Source organism: Vulpes vulpes, unplaced genomic scaffold (assembly GCF_048418805.1).
Source record: "Vulpes vulpes isolate BD-2025 unplaced genomic scaffold, VulVul3 u000000698, whole genome shotgun sequence".
NCBI lineage: Eukaryota > Metazoa > Chordata > Mammalia > Carnivora > Canidae > Vulpes > Vulpes vulpes.
Window position 1 is genome coordinate 579,296 of NW_027325792.1, and position 16,934 is coordinate 596,229.

The 16,934-nt window shown below is 37.8% G+C and overlaps 2 protein-coding genes and 1 long non-coding RNA gene across 3 annotated transcripts in view; 1 reads left to right on the forward strand and 2 right to left on the reverse strand.

The window, feature by feature from the left end:
• LOC140597372 (uncharacterized) overlaps window positions 1–16,934 on the forward strand; it is a 340,786-nt gene that overhangs the window by 71,765 nt on the left and 252,087 nt on the right. The gene's annotated exons all lie outside the window — the stretch shown is intronic.
• LOC140597388 (piwi-like protein 1) overlaps window positions 1–16,934 on the reverse strand; it is a 125,207-nt gene that overhangs the window by 51,733 nt on the left and 56,540 nt on the right. The gene's annotated exons all lie outside the window — the stretch shown is intronic.
• Window positions 1–16,934, reverse strand: part of LOC140597381 (uncharacterized) — a 54,471-nt gene that overhangs the window by 8,273 nt on the left and 29,264 nt on the right. The window contains exon 2 of the long non-coding RNA XR_011999231.1: window positions 2,665–2,918. This is a non-coding gene — a long non-coding RNA (uncharacterized lncRNA). The remainder of the gene's footprint in view (window positions 1–2,664; window positions 2,919–16,934) is intronic.

A 16,934-nucleotide genomic window follows, 5' to 3' on the forward strand; every position in this document is an offset into this window, starting at 1 on the left:
ATCATAGCTGGCAGGCTGCCTTCTAAATTTAACATAAGAAAAACTAAAAGTGGGAAATGGAATTAATTGCCCTTCGCAACAGTTCAACCTGGACGGAGATGATTGTGGGAGCACTGCACTCACTTGAATAACTCACCAGAAACCTGTGGCTGACTCTTCCTTTTGTGATTTTTGATCGTCATTCTGGATTCCTTGTATTACATGTTACTAAATACTAATAAATGTATTGCTTATTCATCTTTTCTTTCCCTCCTATATCCTAATTTTAGAAGAAAAATATCGTAATATAGTACAGAAATCATAAAGGACAGGGTTTATGGGTAAGAAGACAATTTTGTCACTCTTCTCTGAAAATTTGAGCATTTAAATGACAATGTGACAATATAATAAATATTTTTATTTCTTTAAATTTGTAAAAGAGTTTCCTGAATATTTCTCACTGCTTGTTTTTTATAGATGAAATAAACTGCTTCATATAGTAGAAGTAAGACAGCATGACATGTGGTTTGTCATTTCAAACCACAAATTCAATTATTGGTGTATGAAAACACATGGGTATGTTGAGTATAGTTCCATAGGATAACTTTTAAAAATTATATCAGAATATTGTGTGTGTCTTCAGTTACATGATTATTTTCTCTAGGAAGATCATAGGGCTTCAAATGAATGAGTGAAACACACTTGGCTAGCAATATTTTAAAATCATTTTTGTTTCAGTTAAAGTCACTGATGCTGACTATGAAAAAAAGAAGTATTACATTTTGACTGTCCAGTTTCCCCTTCTCAGAAACTATGTACAATCAAGGCCATTTTGTATGTGTTTCCTTTGCTATCTTCCCATCTCCATTGGCTTTTCCTGGGAGTTTAAGTGGCTGTCACCCCCCAGCACTGTGCAACACCTCTCTAGGGGCCAGGAATATCCTGGCTTTTCTCATACAACAAAAGGAAATCCTTTGAGGTCTAAAACATTAAGTTTTCCTAAAGTAACTAGAAAAAAAGATAAGAGAGCCCTAACCAGAAGCAGTTGGGTTTATGGAATACAGAACCCTAATTATCAGCTACTACAGACTGGCTAGGCTGTCCCCCCATATGTCATATCGTACTTTCTCCCATCTCTTTTAAGGGAGGAGAAGTTCCACATGTAACTAGCTATCTTTGAAGAAAACAGATGATGTTTTATCCATGTGCAGGATAAAAGAAATCTTTCTTCTTTCTGGAGGGTCAGTGATATATTGTCAAAAGTCTCAGATGTTTCAGCATTTACTCAGAAGTCTCTTTTATTTTTATGTAGAGTAAACAAAACATCATCCTAAAATTCCAGAACTCAAAAAAACTTAGAAATCAGATTATTCCACTATCACATATTATAAATGATAAAATGAAGACCAGAAGGCTATACTTCTAGAAAATCTTATTAGATGGAAACATTCCCCTTATCTGCCTTCACTACTAGCAAACCTCGTATTCTCTCTTTAAGATCTAGTTCAAATTTTCTATCTGTGAGGTAGGACACTTTCATTGACTCCCACAGGCACTTATTATTACCCTGGCCTCTCCTATAACATTTGTTTCATATCCTTCTAATACGATCTATCATCTCTGGTACACCTCTCTGGCTGTGAAACCTTGAGCGAGTTTCATATCTTAATCTCAATTTTACTGCAATAAGCAACAGTCCCTCTCTCGGGGATACTATAAGGATTAAAATAAATAATCATTGTAAAGGATTTAGCACATTTCCTGGTACATCATGCATGCTCAACAAATCTTAGTGTTGTCAGGCTAATTTACGTATCCACATGTCCTTCCCTTTCACTAATTGGGGAGTTCCAAAATGAGCTCTTATTTGGTCAGTAGCCCAGTGACTGGCACTGGGTGGTGCACACTTTACCCTCAAGAAGTCTGCATTGAACATGTTAAAGAATGAATCTTTGTTTTGTTTTGTTTTGTTTTGCTTTTTTTGTTTGTTTTTTTGAAGAATGAATATTCTTACATGCCTGGTCCCTCATAAAATCCTTTCTCTGTCATATATCCTTCAGAATAGGCACAATGCCATTTAATCCCTTAATCAAAATTATTTCCAAAAGTTTAAAATAAAACATAGAATAAGCCAGTGCTTTGGTTATGTGTGTCCTTAGCAAAGTCAGGATTTTCTGTTTTACTTGAGAAATTTCATACCAAGTATAATTAATGTGTCCTTCTATGATTTCTCAAGAAGAAAATGTAGTCCCACCCAAATATATTGGATTTTATCCTTAATTTATATTCAACCTTTTCCTGATGCTGTGATTTGACCTGAAAGTATTGAAGTTATATCTCTATTTCATGCGTGGGCAAATGCTCTAGCCATAGTATTCAAAACAATTTTGCATGGCAAGCTTTTTCTAGAACATTTTACCTGTCATGCTTGAAATTTACATTAGAAGAATAATTGACTTCCTTACTTAATGATATCTTTAAGGAACTATGAAAATTCATGAATAAAATTCTATTTTAGAATAATTTGAAGTAAAGAATCTTACTTTAATGATTCAGTTAATAGATAAACGCATACTTAAATATAATAAAACATGCTGTTATAATTATCAATTTTGAAAATAATCTATGATGTGAAAAAAATCAATATTCACAAGGATAAACATGTTTACTCTGTTACAGACTTACTGTAAAATTATGATGCCGTAGGAAACCCATCTCTATCACAGACTTCTATCTGGGTAGTCATACAGATCCTATGAACACAGGAACCCAATGCTATTAATAAGAGACAGATTAGAGGGATCCCTGGGTGGCGCAGCGGTTTAGCGCCTGCCTTTGGCCCAGCGCGCGATCCTGGAGACTGGGGATTGAGTCCCACGTCGGGCTCCCGGTGCATGGAGCCTGCTTGTGTCTCTGCCTCTCTCTCTGTCTCTGTGTGACTATCATAAATAAATAAAAATTAAAAAAAAAAAAGAGAGACACGTTAGAACCTCTTCAGGTTAGAAACAAACTTCACAAAGATTTTTGTTTGAATTAGGTATTAGTTGATTATAAATGTTATCACTTATAACAGAGGAAACTCAACTTCTTGGCTTCAGAGACTTATCAAAATAAAAAGCCCCCCTTAGCTAAAAATTTTCATATAATACTTTCAGGGATAGTCTACCTTAGGTAAATGCATTTTACAGATTTTAGAGCAGGGGCAAAAAAGCTCATTTTAAAGATCTACACTCAAAAAAGAAAATTAGCATTGCCCCTAAATTATAGATGCTCCTAGCTTGTGATTTCTTCATTGATTCAGATATTATGAAATGGCGTTTTCAAGTTGGCAGAAAGGGTAACGGGAAGGTGGATCTCATTTATGCTGCTTCAAAATATTTAGAGCATTCGTAATTTCTCTCCCCCCCCTTTCTCTCTCTCTCACAAACACACACACACACACACACACAATTATCTCCTATAAGTATAAATATCCAGCACAATAGAAGTATCAACAGAATAATAATTACCGTATCTTTTAAAGTTGCTATATATTTTGGAATAATAATAGGTTTTCCTCAGTCTCCTCAGACTTTCACCATCCTCCAACTTGTTCCATTCATTTTACAATAGTGCAGATTATTGTCCGTTCCAGAGTACTTAGCAAGAATGTTAGGAAACCAGAAGAATTTCTAAGTCAAATTCTTAATGATAACATTGTGGTTTCTTTTAACACTTTACTTATGAGCTAAATGCTCGTGGTCTTACTCTAAGCACACAATGGAGACTTATTGATTTAACTTAAAAATAGATTGACCTCTTTGAATACAGCAAAAGAAATAAAGCACCTCTTACTCTTAAGTTTATTTTGAGATAACAAGGTATTCATAATGACATTATCTTTCTTTGTAGCCCACCAGATTGGAATAAGATGACGTAGTTGAAATGAATTCATATTCTGGAATGCATTCTATTAAATACAGTATATTTGAATTTTGTAATAATTATACATTGAAATAAACTCACTAATCAGTGAATGATTATAACAAGTAACAATACATTTCAAATAAGCATGCTTAGCTTATTTATTTGACTCTGAAATCAAAATTTCGAGACAGACTTCCTTGATTTATGATGGGGTTATATCCTGATTAACCCATCATAAATTAAAAATGTCATAAGTTGAAACGCACTTGTACACCTAACCTACTGACCACTATAGCTTAGTTTTAGCCCAACTTAAATGTGCCCAGACCACTTACGTTAGTCTATAGTTGGATAAAATCCTTTAATAATGTTGATTGTCTCATGTAATTTATTGAATACTGTACTGAAAGTGAAAGAGATTGGCCATGCGGCATAAGAATGGTTGTCAGTGTGTCAGTTGTTTACTCTTGTGATGGCATTACGGGCCAGGAGCTGTGGCTCACTGCTACTCCCTGGCATTGGGGGAGAGGACTGTGCTACATACTATCAGCCTGGGGAAAGATTCAAATTCAAAATCTGAAGTATGGTTTTTATTCAATGTGTATAGCGTTCACACGATTGCAAGTAGGGTATCATATGCGTATAATGAATTCTGAGATAATTAGGGTTTTAATATTACCATATTCTTCTGTTGCAGACATAAATTATGGTTATTATGGGTAAAAAAAAGGAGATCTTTGAATGAGAAGCCATTTGATTAAATTCCAAGTTTTTCTGTATTTATTAATCATGACTAATCTGATATGCTGTTCTCAAGATTATAACTAGGGATATGCTGGACAAAAATGGAGTGGGATGGTCTGAAGTAAATGCAAACAATTCTTATGGGCAAAATTTCAGATAGAATGTGTGAGAATACACGTCAGTTTATGATAGTGCAGATAGATATAAGTTATGATATAATTATGCTATTAAATAAATGAAATGAGGCATCAGGGACGACATGCTACAAACACAACTGCAAGGCAATCAGCTGTCCCACCTTCACAAACAGATTTGAGGAATGACAGGAAATTTTTGATTGCCGATGTTTTCAACCTTGCCAAAAAAGGAAGATACAAATGTATAGAAACTTCCTTGCAAGTTAATGAGGAAAAATGGTCCATTTTCATTTCTCTTCTATCAGATTCTCTCGTTTTGAGATGTGGTTTTCTAGAGACGATGATGGTAATGACAGAAGTTTATAGAGCTCTTTCAATTTTCACTTATTCTAGTAAATTCCTCCTTCTATATTGTTCTTACTTGTGCTTATGTTCAACTGCGAAAGGTCATGTGAAGGTTAGAAATTCTTTGCTCAATAAAATAAACTTTTCCTATTTTTCCCCAATTGTTTATTTAAGAATACCAGCCATTGCTACTCCTTTCCATTTGTCACTGCCCTGATCACACTGTAGACTCATTTTATAATCCCAAATACTGTTGAAGTCTGTTGTATAAAAATAGATTTAATCTCAACCCCGTAGAATGCAGAGGTCTCAATGGTTACCATATGTCTTTGCAGTGTCAATTCATACATATATTTACACATATCAACCTAGAACAATTAGCTACAATTGGGTTGCTAGATCATTGGCTTGAATGAATCCCTGGAATGTCTAGTATTTAATCTTTCTTCCCCACTTCTAATTTGGTTTTTATCTAAAGTAATAACTCCAAATCCATACTCTGAGTAGAAGAAAGTAAAACAATACATTCTCAATCCCAAAAGCAGTTATTGATTCTTTTTTAAAAAATATTTTATTTAGGGGATCCCTGGGTGGATCAGCGGTTTGGCACCTGCCTTTGGCCAGGGCGCGATCCTGGAGTCCCGGGATCGAGTCCCGCGTCGGGCGCCCGGCATGGAACCTGCTTCTCCCTCTGCCTGTGTCTCTGCCTCTCTCTCTCTCTGTTTTTCATAAATAAATAAATAAAATGTTTTTTAAAAGATTTATTTATTTATTTATTTATTCAACTACTGAGCCACCCACGCATCCTGAGTTATTGATTCTTTTACTAGCGCCTGTCTCCCAATTTCATCTTGACCAACTCAGTTGTGAATGTTTTTGCTATATAATCAATTGCTCTAATCTAGGACTCATGTTTGTTGTCTCTTTTTCTCTCACCCTCTACATTCAATCAGTTATTAAGTCCTTTTGATTCTGCCTCCAATAGATTGCAAATCCATGTCAGTGGTCCCATCCTGGTCTAGGACATCATATCTTTCTCTCTTGGAAATCTTCAAGTGTCTCCTCCTAAATGCTCTTTCCACTTCTAGTCTTACTTCCCACTAATTCATTCTCCATAAAGCACTTATCTTAAAACATAAATGCAATTACCACACACTTTTGCTTAAAAGCATCCAGTGGCTTCCAATGGCATTTACAATGAAATCCAATACACTTGTTATGGACTACAAAGCTTACTTCATTTCAAGCCCCTCTCCTTTTTACGTACTATGCTCCTGCTACACTAACATTCTTTTATTTCTTTGGACATTCCAAGCTCCTCCTTAATTCAGAATCTAGAAGTCCCATTATACTGTCTTTCTATCTCCATTTCTTCATGTAGTGAGCTCATCTTTCATGAGTTTACTTTCATGAGTAAAGTTATTAATTATCAATTTCTGTATTCATTATTCTACATTTGAGAATATTTTCCTTCATGACATTTATCAAAGGTGAGATTTATTTTGCACGTTTAATTCTTTTTCCCCCATTAAACTGTGAAATAAGTAAGATAAAAACTTTGTCAGCTCTGCCATTGTGAGATAAGTTAGACATTTTCTCAGCACAGAGTGAATTCTTCCTAAATTTGTTAATGGAAAGAAGGAAAGAGAGAGAAAAGAAAGGATGGAGAGAGAGATGGTTGGAAAAGGAATGTGTTTGAGAAACAAATGTTTGATTTAGCAAAAGAAACCCGGTAATCTGTCTAGCTCACATACAATTGTTTTTCTAGATAGCAAAAATTTACAGGGTATCTGCTACTGCCAGATGTTGTGCCAGGAACTAGAAAATATTTCTGTTTTTCATAGGGGAACTCTAACGTTACTTTAGGAGTTCAGTGAAATAAATATACCATTGAATAGGTCAACAGAAATAAAAGAAAAAATAGACTATTTCGTGTGTCCAATCATTTTATCCTGAAGTTCATTCTTCATTTATGTACCAAAGATTTTTTGTTATATATTTTTTCAGACTTTATCTCTTTTTGGTCTTTTTAAAGGGTGTTCGTGCTCTCAGATTATAATTTTATTGTATTATTCAATCTTTTAATTTTGAGTTCAGACTATGCATAATAAAACAATGTACATGTGTATAATTCTTTAGTTTATACCACTTTCCTTCATGTAGCATGTTAATTACACGTCTTTGAACTCTTTTGCCCCCAAGCGCTGAAATCTCTGTGAAAATCAAGTCAAGTGCCAGTATTTAACTGGCATCAATTACTTGTATCTGTGATATGTCTCTACCGCATTGTTCCCTTTAACTATCATTTACCTTCAGGGATGGCTTCATAAATCAAATCCTGAAGTATTTGTGTAAACCATGCTGTATTTCACAGGTAAACATTAATAAACTTGTTATTTAACTATTTGAAATGGCTAGTGGAGGATCAAACCTATCAATGCTACATACAGTCTTTGTACCAATCATCAAGATACCTTTCTGGTTTCACCACTGCTCCCCCTGCTCTAATTACCCCACATAGATCAGTAACTTAGTAAAAGTAAAAATCACCTAATTAGCTTTTAATTAGCACACACTCCATATTTCATCATCTTTGGCTATCTAAAATAGACAAGCAGATCTAAAAGAAGAAAAAAAAAGCTCTTTTTAAAAAAAAAAAAACAGATACAAACACCACACTCTCCAAATATATGAAAGTAAATAAAATACAATTTTTAGCCTTAAGGATTTTAACCAATAAGCCCTATATTTTTCTCATCAGATTTTTCACTATTATAAAGATTTTTAAATGATTGCTAATTATTAAAAACAACCTATTATATATATGGTTTCTTTCATACTTTCATTGCTTAGGAGTTACTCCAAAGTTAATGATGGCTTGTATTATGGACCCAGAGATTTTTTTTTTAAATGGTCAAAATTGGGTACGTGAATATGAAATTATCGAACTTTCCATTTTAAGTGATTATCCAATTATGTCTCATTACGTTTCTTAAGTATTTCAACTATTCTGGAGACAGTTGAAGGTATTTAAATCAAGATGAATACTTCTTCACATGCAATTCAAACCATGCACAATAGAACAAAACAGTCTGTGGCAAGCATATACACATTTGCATAATTGACTCCGAATCTTAAGGAAGACTTAATACTGATTTTTACACTATTATTCCTATCAAGCACAAAACAGGTATGCGATGAACTTCCGTGTCATGGAAAACTTTATACATATACATGTCTATACATAAATCTCAAGGCAAATAAAATCTCAATGTAGTACATAATATTCTGTAGTTAATCCTTTAAACTATATTTATCATGGCTGTTATGTGTTTATGCAATTTATGAAACGTGATATTTTGGAGACAACTAAGTACATTTTATTAATTTTATTTGAATGCTAAGACTAAATTCTGAGTTTTTTTTAATGATTCTGTAGATTATTTATTTTGCAGGCTTCACTTAATATATGCTGGAAATAAATTATCATAGTACATTAAGAGTTAAAGTCAAATTTTGATCTTTATGTTGCTGAATGTTCATTTCAAAATTGTAACTGATGGAGGGGAGGGGCAAGAAGGCGGAAGAGTAGGGTCCCCAAATCACCTGTCCCCACCAAATTACCTAGATAACCTTCAAATCATCCTGAAAATCGACGAATTCGGCCTGAGATTTAAAGAGAGACCAGCTGAAACGCTACAGTGAGAAGAGTTCGCGCTTCCATCAAGGTAGGAAGACCGGGGGGAAAAAGAAATAAAGAAGCAAAAGGCCTCCAAGGGGGAGGGGCCCCGCGAGGAGCTGGGCAGGAGAGCCCCGTCCTGGAGGAGCAGGAGCTGCACCAACCTTCCCGGGCGGAAAGGGGCTCGCAGGGAGTTAGAGCAGGACCCAGGAGGGCGGGGATGCCCTCGGGCTCCCTGGGACACTAACAGGCACCTGCGCCCCGGGAGAGTGCCCCGAGCTCCCTAAGACGGCAGCTCGCACAGCGGGACCCGGAGCAGCTCGGAGGGGCTCGGGCGGCGGCTCCGCGGAGGGGGCTGCGGGGCGGGAGCGAATCCAACAGCGCAGGCCCCGGAGCACAGGGCGCCGGGACACAGCCCAGGATCCGGCCTCCCCCGGGACAGGCAGAGACCCAGAGGGCCCAGGACAGCAAGGACGCTCCTGCCCAGAGCTGAGCAGATCAGCGGCCCCGCCCCGGAGCCTCCAGGCCCTGCAGACGGAGAGCCCCGGAGCTACTGCGGGGGCTGAATCCCGGTTCCCAGAGCTGCCGCCCCACTGTGGCTGTTCCTCCTGGGGCCTCACGGGGTAAACAGCCCCCACTGAGCCCTGCACCAGGCGGGGGGCAGAGCAGCTCCCCCAAGTGCTAACACTTGAGAATCAGCACAGCAGGCCCCTCCCCCAGAAGACCAGCAACACGGACCAGTTCCAGGGGAAGTCAAGGGACTTAAAGTGTACAGAATCAGAAGATACTCCCCCGAGTTTGTTTTTTTTTTTCTTTCTGATTTCTGATTGCTTCCCCCACCCCCCCTTTTTTTCCACCTTTCTTTTTCTTTCTCTTTTTCTTCTCTTTTTTCCTTTTTTTCTTTTTTCTTTTTCTCTTTTCTTTCCTTCTCTCTCTCTCTTTTTCTCCTTCTCCCAATACAACTTGTTTTTGGCCACTCTGCACTGGGCAAAATGACTAGAAGGAAAACCTCACCTCAAAAGAAAGAATCAGAAACAGTTCTCTCTCCCACAGAGTTACAAAATCTGGATTACAATTCAATGTCAGAAAGCCAATTCAGAAGCACTATTATACAGCTACTGGTGGCTCTAGAAAAAAGCATAAAGGACTCAAGAGACTTCATGACTGCAGAATTTAGATCCAATCAGGCAGAAATTAAAAATCAATTGAATGAGATGCAATCCAAGCTAGAAGTCCTAACGACGAGGCTTAACGAGGTGGAAGAACGAGTGAGTGACATAGAAGACAAGTTGATGGCAAAGAGGGAAACTGAGGAAAAAAGAGACAATTAAAAGACCATGAAGACAGATTAAGGGAAATAAACGACAGCCTGAGGAAGAAAAACCTACGTTGAATTGGGGTTCCCGAGGGCACTGAAAGGGCCAGAGGGCCAGAATATGTATTTGAACAAATCCTAGCTGAAAACTTTCCTAATCTGGGTAGGGAAACAGGCATTCAGATCCAGGAAATAGAGAGATCCCCCCCTAAAATCAATAAAAACCATTCAACACCTCGACATTTAATAGTGAAGCTTGCAAATTACAAAGATAAAGAGAAGATCCTTAAAGCAGCAAGAGACAAAAAATCCCTGACTTTTATGGGGAGGAGTATGAGGGTAACAGCAGACCTCTCCACAGAGACCTGGCAGGCCAGAAAGGGCTGGCAGGATATATTCAGGGTCCTAAATGAGAAGAACATGCAACCAAGAATACTTTATCCAGCAAGGCTCTCATTCAAAATGGAAGGAGAGATAAAGAGCTTCCAAGACAGGCAGGAACTGAAAGAATATGTGACCTCCAAACCAGCTCTGCAAGAAATTTTAAGGGGGACTCTTAAAATTCCCCTTTAAGAAGAAGTCCAGTGGAACAATCCACAGAAACAAGGACTGAATAGATATCATGATGACACTAAACTCATATCTGTCAATAGTAACTCTGAACGTGAACGGGCTTAATGACCCCATCAAAAGGTGCATGGTTTCAGACTGGATAAAAAAGTAGGACCCATCTATTTGCTGTCTACAAGAGACTCATTTTAGACAGAAGGACACCTACAACCTGAAAATAAAAGGTTGGAGAACCATTTACCATTCAAATGGTCCTCAAAGGAAAGCAGGGGTAGCCATCCTTATATCAGATAAACTAAAATTTACCCCGAAGACTGTAGTGAGAGATGAAGAGGGACACTATATCATACTCAAAGGATCTATCCAACAAGAGGACTTAACAATCCTCAACATATATGCCCCGAATGTGGGAGCTGCCAAATATTTAAACCGATTAATAACCAAAGTGAAGAAATACTTAGATAATAATACACTTATACTTGGTGACTTCAATCTAGCTCTTTCTACCCTCGATAGGTCTTCTAAGCACAACATCTCCAAAGAAATGAGAGCTTTAAATGATACCCTGGACCAGATGGATTTCACACATATCTACAGAACTTTACATCCAAACTCAACTGAATACACATTCTTCTCAAGTGCACAAGGAACTTTCTCCAGAATAGGCCACATACTGGGTCACAAATCGGGTCTGAACCGATACCAAAAGACTGGGATCGTCCCCTGCATATTCTCAGACCATAATGCCTTGAAATTAGAACTAAATCACAACAAGAAGTTTGGAAGGACCTCAAACACGTGGAGGTTAAGGACCATCCTGCTAAAAGATGAAAGGGTCAACCAGGAAATTAAGGAAGAATTAAAAATATTCATGGAAACTAATGACAATAAAGATACAACCGTTCAAAATCTTTGGGATGCAGCAAAAGCAGTCCTGAGGGGGAAATACATTGCAATACAAGCATCCGTTCAAAAACTGGAAAGAACTCAAATACAAAAGCGAACCTTGCACATAAAGGAGCTAGAGAAAAAACAGCAAATGGACCCTACGCCCAGCAGAAGAAGAGAGTTAATTAAAATTCGAGCAGAACTAAATGAAATCGAGACCAGAAGAACTGTGGAACAGATCAACAGAACCAGGAGTTGGTTCTTTGAAAGAATTAATAAGATAGATAAACCATTAGCCAGCCTTATTAAAAAGAAGAGAGAGAAGACTCAAATTAATACAATCATGAATGAGAAAGGAGAGATCACTACCAACATCAAGGAAATACAAACGATTTTAAAAACATATTATGAACAGCTCTACGCCAATCAATTAGGCAATCTAGAAGAAATGGACGCATTCCTAGAAAGCCACAAACTACCAAAACTGGAACAGGAAGAAATAGAAAACCTGAACAGGCCAATAACCAGGGAGGAAATTGAAGCAGTCATCAAAAACCGCCCAAGACACAAGAGTCCAGGGCCAGATGGCTTCCCAGGGGAATTCTATCAAACGTTTAAAGAAGAAATCATACCTATTCTACTAAAGCTGTTTGGAAAGATTGAAAGAGATGGAGTACTTCCAAATTCGTTCTATGAGGCCAGCATCAGCTTAATTCCAAAACCAGACAAAGACCCCACCAAAAAGGAGAATTACAGACCAATATCCCTGATGAACATGGATGCAAAAATTCTCAACAAGATACTAGCCAATAGGATCCAACAACACATTAAGAAAATTATTCACCATGACCAAGTAGGATTTATCCCCGGGACACAAGGCTGGTTCAACACTTGTAAAACAATCAATGTGATTCATCATATCAGCAAGAGAAAAACCAAGAACCATATGATCCTCTTATTAGATGCAGAGAAAGCATTTGACAAAATACAGCATCCATTCCTGATCAAAACTCTTCAGAGTGTAGGGATAGAGGGAACTAACCTCGACATCTTAAAAGCCTCTACGAAAAGCCCACAGCAAATATCATTCTCAATGGGGAAGCACTGGGAGCCTTTCCCCTAAGATCAGGAACAAGACAGGGATGTCCACTCTCACCACTGCTATTCAACATAGTATTGGAAGTCCTCGCCTCAGCAATCAGACAACAAAAAGACATTAAAGGCATTCAAATTGGCAAAGAAGAAGTCAAACTCTCCCTCTTCACCGATGACATGATACTCTACCTAGAAAACCCAAAAGCCTCCACCCCAAGATTGCTAGAACTCATACAGCAATTTGGTAGCATGGCAGGATACAAAATCAATGCCCAGAAATCAATGGCATTTCTATACACTAACAATGAGACTGAAGAAAGAGAAATTAAGGAGTCAATCCCATTTACAATTGCACCCAAAAGCATAAGATACCTAGGAATAAACCTAATCAAAGAGGTAAAGGATCTATACCCTAAAAACGATAGAACACTTCTGAAAGAAATTGAGGAAGACACAAAGAGATGGAAAAATATTCCATGCTCATGAATTGGCAGAATTAATATTGTGAAAATGTCAATGCTACCCAGGGTAATTTACACGTTTAATGCAATCCCTATCAAAATACCATGGACTTTCTTCAGAGAGTTAGAACAAATTATTTTAAGATTTGTGTGGAATCAGAAAAGACCCCGAATAGCCAGGGGAATTTTAAAAAAGAAAACCATAGCTGGGGGCATCACAATGCCAGATTTCAGGTTGTACTACAAAGCTGTGGTCATCAAGACAGTGTGGTAGTGGCACAAAAACAGACACATAGATCAATGGAACAGAATAGAGAACCCAGAAGTGGACCCTGAACTTTATGGTCAACTAATATTCGATAAAGGAGGAAAGACTATCCATCGGAAGAAAGACAGTCTCTTCAATAAATGGTGCTGGGAAAATTGGACATCCGCATGCAGAAGAATGAAACTAGACCACTCTCTTTCACCATACACAAAGATAAACTCAAAATGGATGAGAGATCTAAATGTGAGACAAGATTCCATCAAAATCCTAGAGGAGAACACAGGCAACACCCTTTTTGAACTTGGCCACAGTAACTTCTTGCAAGATCCATCCACAAAGGCAAAAGAAACAAAAGCAAAAATGAACTATTGGGACTTCATCAAGATAAGAAGCTTTTGCACAGCAAAGGATACAGTCAACAAAACTAAAAGACAACCTACAGAATGGGAGAAGATATTTGCAAACGACCGCTCAAAGGGCTAGTTTCCAAAATCTATAAAGAACTTATTAAACTCAACACCAAAGAAACAAACAATCCAATCATGAAATGGGCAAAAGACATGAAGAGAAATCTCAGAGGAAGACATGGACATGGCCAACATACACATGAGAAAATGCTCTGCATCACTTGCCATCAGGGAAATACAAATCAAAACCACAATGAGATACCACCTCACACCAGTGAGAATGGGGAAAATTAACAAGGCAGGAAACCACAAATGTTGGAGAGGATGCGGACAAAGGGGAACCCTCTTACACTGTTGGTGGGAATGTGAACTGGTGCAGCCACTCTGGAAAACTGTGTGGAGGTTCCTCAAAGAGTTAAAAATAGACCTGCCCTACGACCCAGCAATTGCACTGTTGGGGATTTACCCCAAAGATTCAGATCCAATGAAACGCCGGGACACCTGCACCCCGATGTTTCTAGCAGCAATGTCCACAATAGCCAAACTGTGGAAGGAGCCTCGGTGTCCATTGGAAGATGAATGGATAAAGTAGATGTGGTTTATGTATACAATGGGATATTACTCAGCCATAAGAAACGACAAATACGCACCATTTGCTTCAACGTGGATGGAACTGGAGGGTATTATGCTGAGTGAAGTAAGTCAATCGGAGAAGGACAAACAGTGTATGTTCTCATTCATTTGGGGAATATAAATAATAGTGAAAGGGAATATAAGGGAAGGGAGAAGAAATGTGTGGGAAATATCAGAAAGGGAGACAGAACATAAAGACTCCTAACTCTGGGAAATGAACTAGGGTTGGTGGAGGGGGAGGAGGGCGGGGGGTGGGGGTGAATGGGTGACGGGCACTGAGGGGGACACTTGACGGGATAAGCACTGGGTGTTATTCTGTATGTTGGTAAATTGAACACCAGTAAAAAATAAATTTATTAAAAAAAAGAAATATAAAAGACAATCTGCCCTCAATTTAAAATGTCTTTCAGAAGTACAAATTATATGTATGATTTTATTTACAAATCACACAAGTAAGTATATAAACTTTATCATTAATAAAATTGGGGTCTCTTGTTTTGGCAAGACTATTCCACGATGAAGAAACTGGATGGGTCAGAGAAAGAAGGCTTTGAGACTGAGAAAGATGTAATGAGCAGGAATGAAGATACATTGGCTTGTGTCAAAGAAACTGTAGGTGGGAAACTCCCAGTGTCTGAGAAACTAAGGGAAATAATAAGAGAGAGGAAATAGGCCCTTAAACATCTCTGTAACTCTAACATGGAGAGGGGAGGAAAACGAGCAGAATCAAAATCATAGTTAAAAGCAAAGAAGTGGACAAAGGCAAACACATGTAACCACCCCCATTGCAGGTTTCCAGCCTATTAGAGTAAGAAATGAAAAAAACCATAACTTTAAAGAAAACTATAAATGCTATCACTAGTTGATAATGGCATATTAATTGTACTGAGTTAACAATATTTTGTATTGTTTGACCTGATAATTACAGAAATGTGCATCCTTAAAGAATTACTGAAAAACAAAAATACTGTAGAGGTGCAAAAATTAACGTGTAAAGAATCTTATAAAACTAGAGAAATTCAACAGTACAGAAAGTCAAGAAACAGGAAAAATGAAAAGATCAATGATCTGTGAAAAATAGAAAATAGAATGATGTGTCATAGATGGTAATGGAGAAAGTAGTTTCAGTTCAGTAGTAAAAGTGGACAGGAAGAGGCATGTGGAAAGGAATAGATCGGAAGATAAAGAGATATGTGAAAAAATTGGCAGCAAAATAGGGAAATTTCAGAATGTTAAATAGAATATAATGTGCCAAATACTGGGGATCCCTGGGTGGCTCGGTGGTTTAGTGCCTGCCTTTGGCCCAGGGCGCGATCCTGGGGTCCTGGGATCGAGTCCTGCGTGAGGCTTCCGGCATGGATCCTGCTTCTCCCTCTTCCTGTGTCTCTGCCTCTCTCTCTCTCTCTCTCTCTCTCTCTCTCTGTCTCTCTATGTCTATCATGGGTGGCTCAGCAGTTTAGTGCCTGCCTATTTATCATGAATAAATAAATTAATAAATCTTTAAAAAAAATATGCCAAATACTAAATTTGCAGTGTTGATAAAAGATTGTTCTAATTTTCCTTGTTAGCATAACTAATAATTTTGATCTTTATATTTTAATCTTGTTCTAATTTTCCTTGTTAGCATAACTAATATTTTTAATCTATTGATTCTTATATCTTTTTCTTTTTTAAGAAAGATTTATTTATTTGACAGAGAGAGTGCATATGAACAGGAGGACACGCAGAGCAGGGGGGTGGGGGGGGAGAGAGAGAGAGAGAGAGAGAGAGAGAGAGAGGGAATTTCCAGCGGACTCTCTGAGGAGAGAGGCAGGGCTTGGTTAAGATCTCTGAGACAGAGACCCTGACCCAAGCTGAAATCAAGAGCTGGTCACTTAACCGATTGAGTCACTCAGGAACCCCTGTCAGCATCTTATATATATTTTTTTATTAAAGATTTTATTTATTCATTCATGAGAGACAGAGAGAGAGAGAGAGAAGGAGAGAGAGAGAGAGAGAGAGGCAAAGACACAGGCAGAGGGAGAAGCAGGCTCCACGCCGGAGTCTGATGTGGGACTCGATCCTGGGACTCCCCGAACATGCCCTGGGCCAAAGGCAGGCACTAAACTGCTGAGCCACCCAGGGATCCCATCATCTTATATTTTACATCATCCCTCCTATTCATATAAAGTTTGTGCACAAAAGCCATGTATCAAGATTAAAGATATTTTTCCTGAAAATGATTATATACTCAGAACTTCAGGATTTTACTGTTCTAAGAAAATCTCAATTAACTTCCTTAGAAATCAGATTTTACAGAAGCGTATTTTGTTGCTTTATAATTCATTTTTGAATTAAATCCACTCCAAGTTTTCTATATTTGCTTACCAAATTAGAAACCATTTAAATATAGAATATGGTTTGCTACAATAGTAATGATACCTGAACTTAGTCTGGGATGTATTTTTTCTTTTTCTTTCTTTTTAAAGATTTTATTTATTCATGAGACACACACACACACACACACA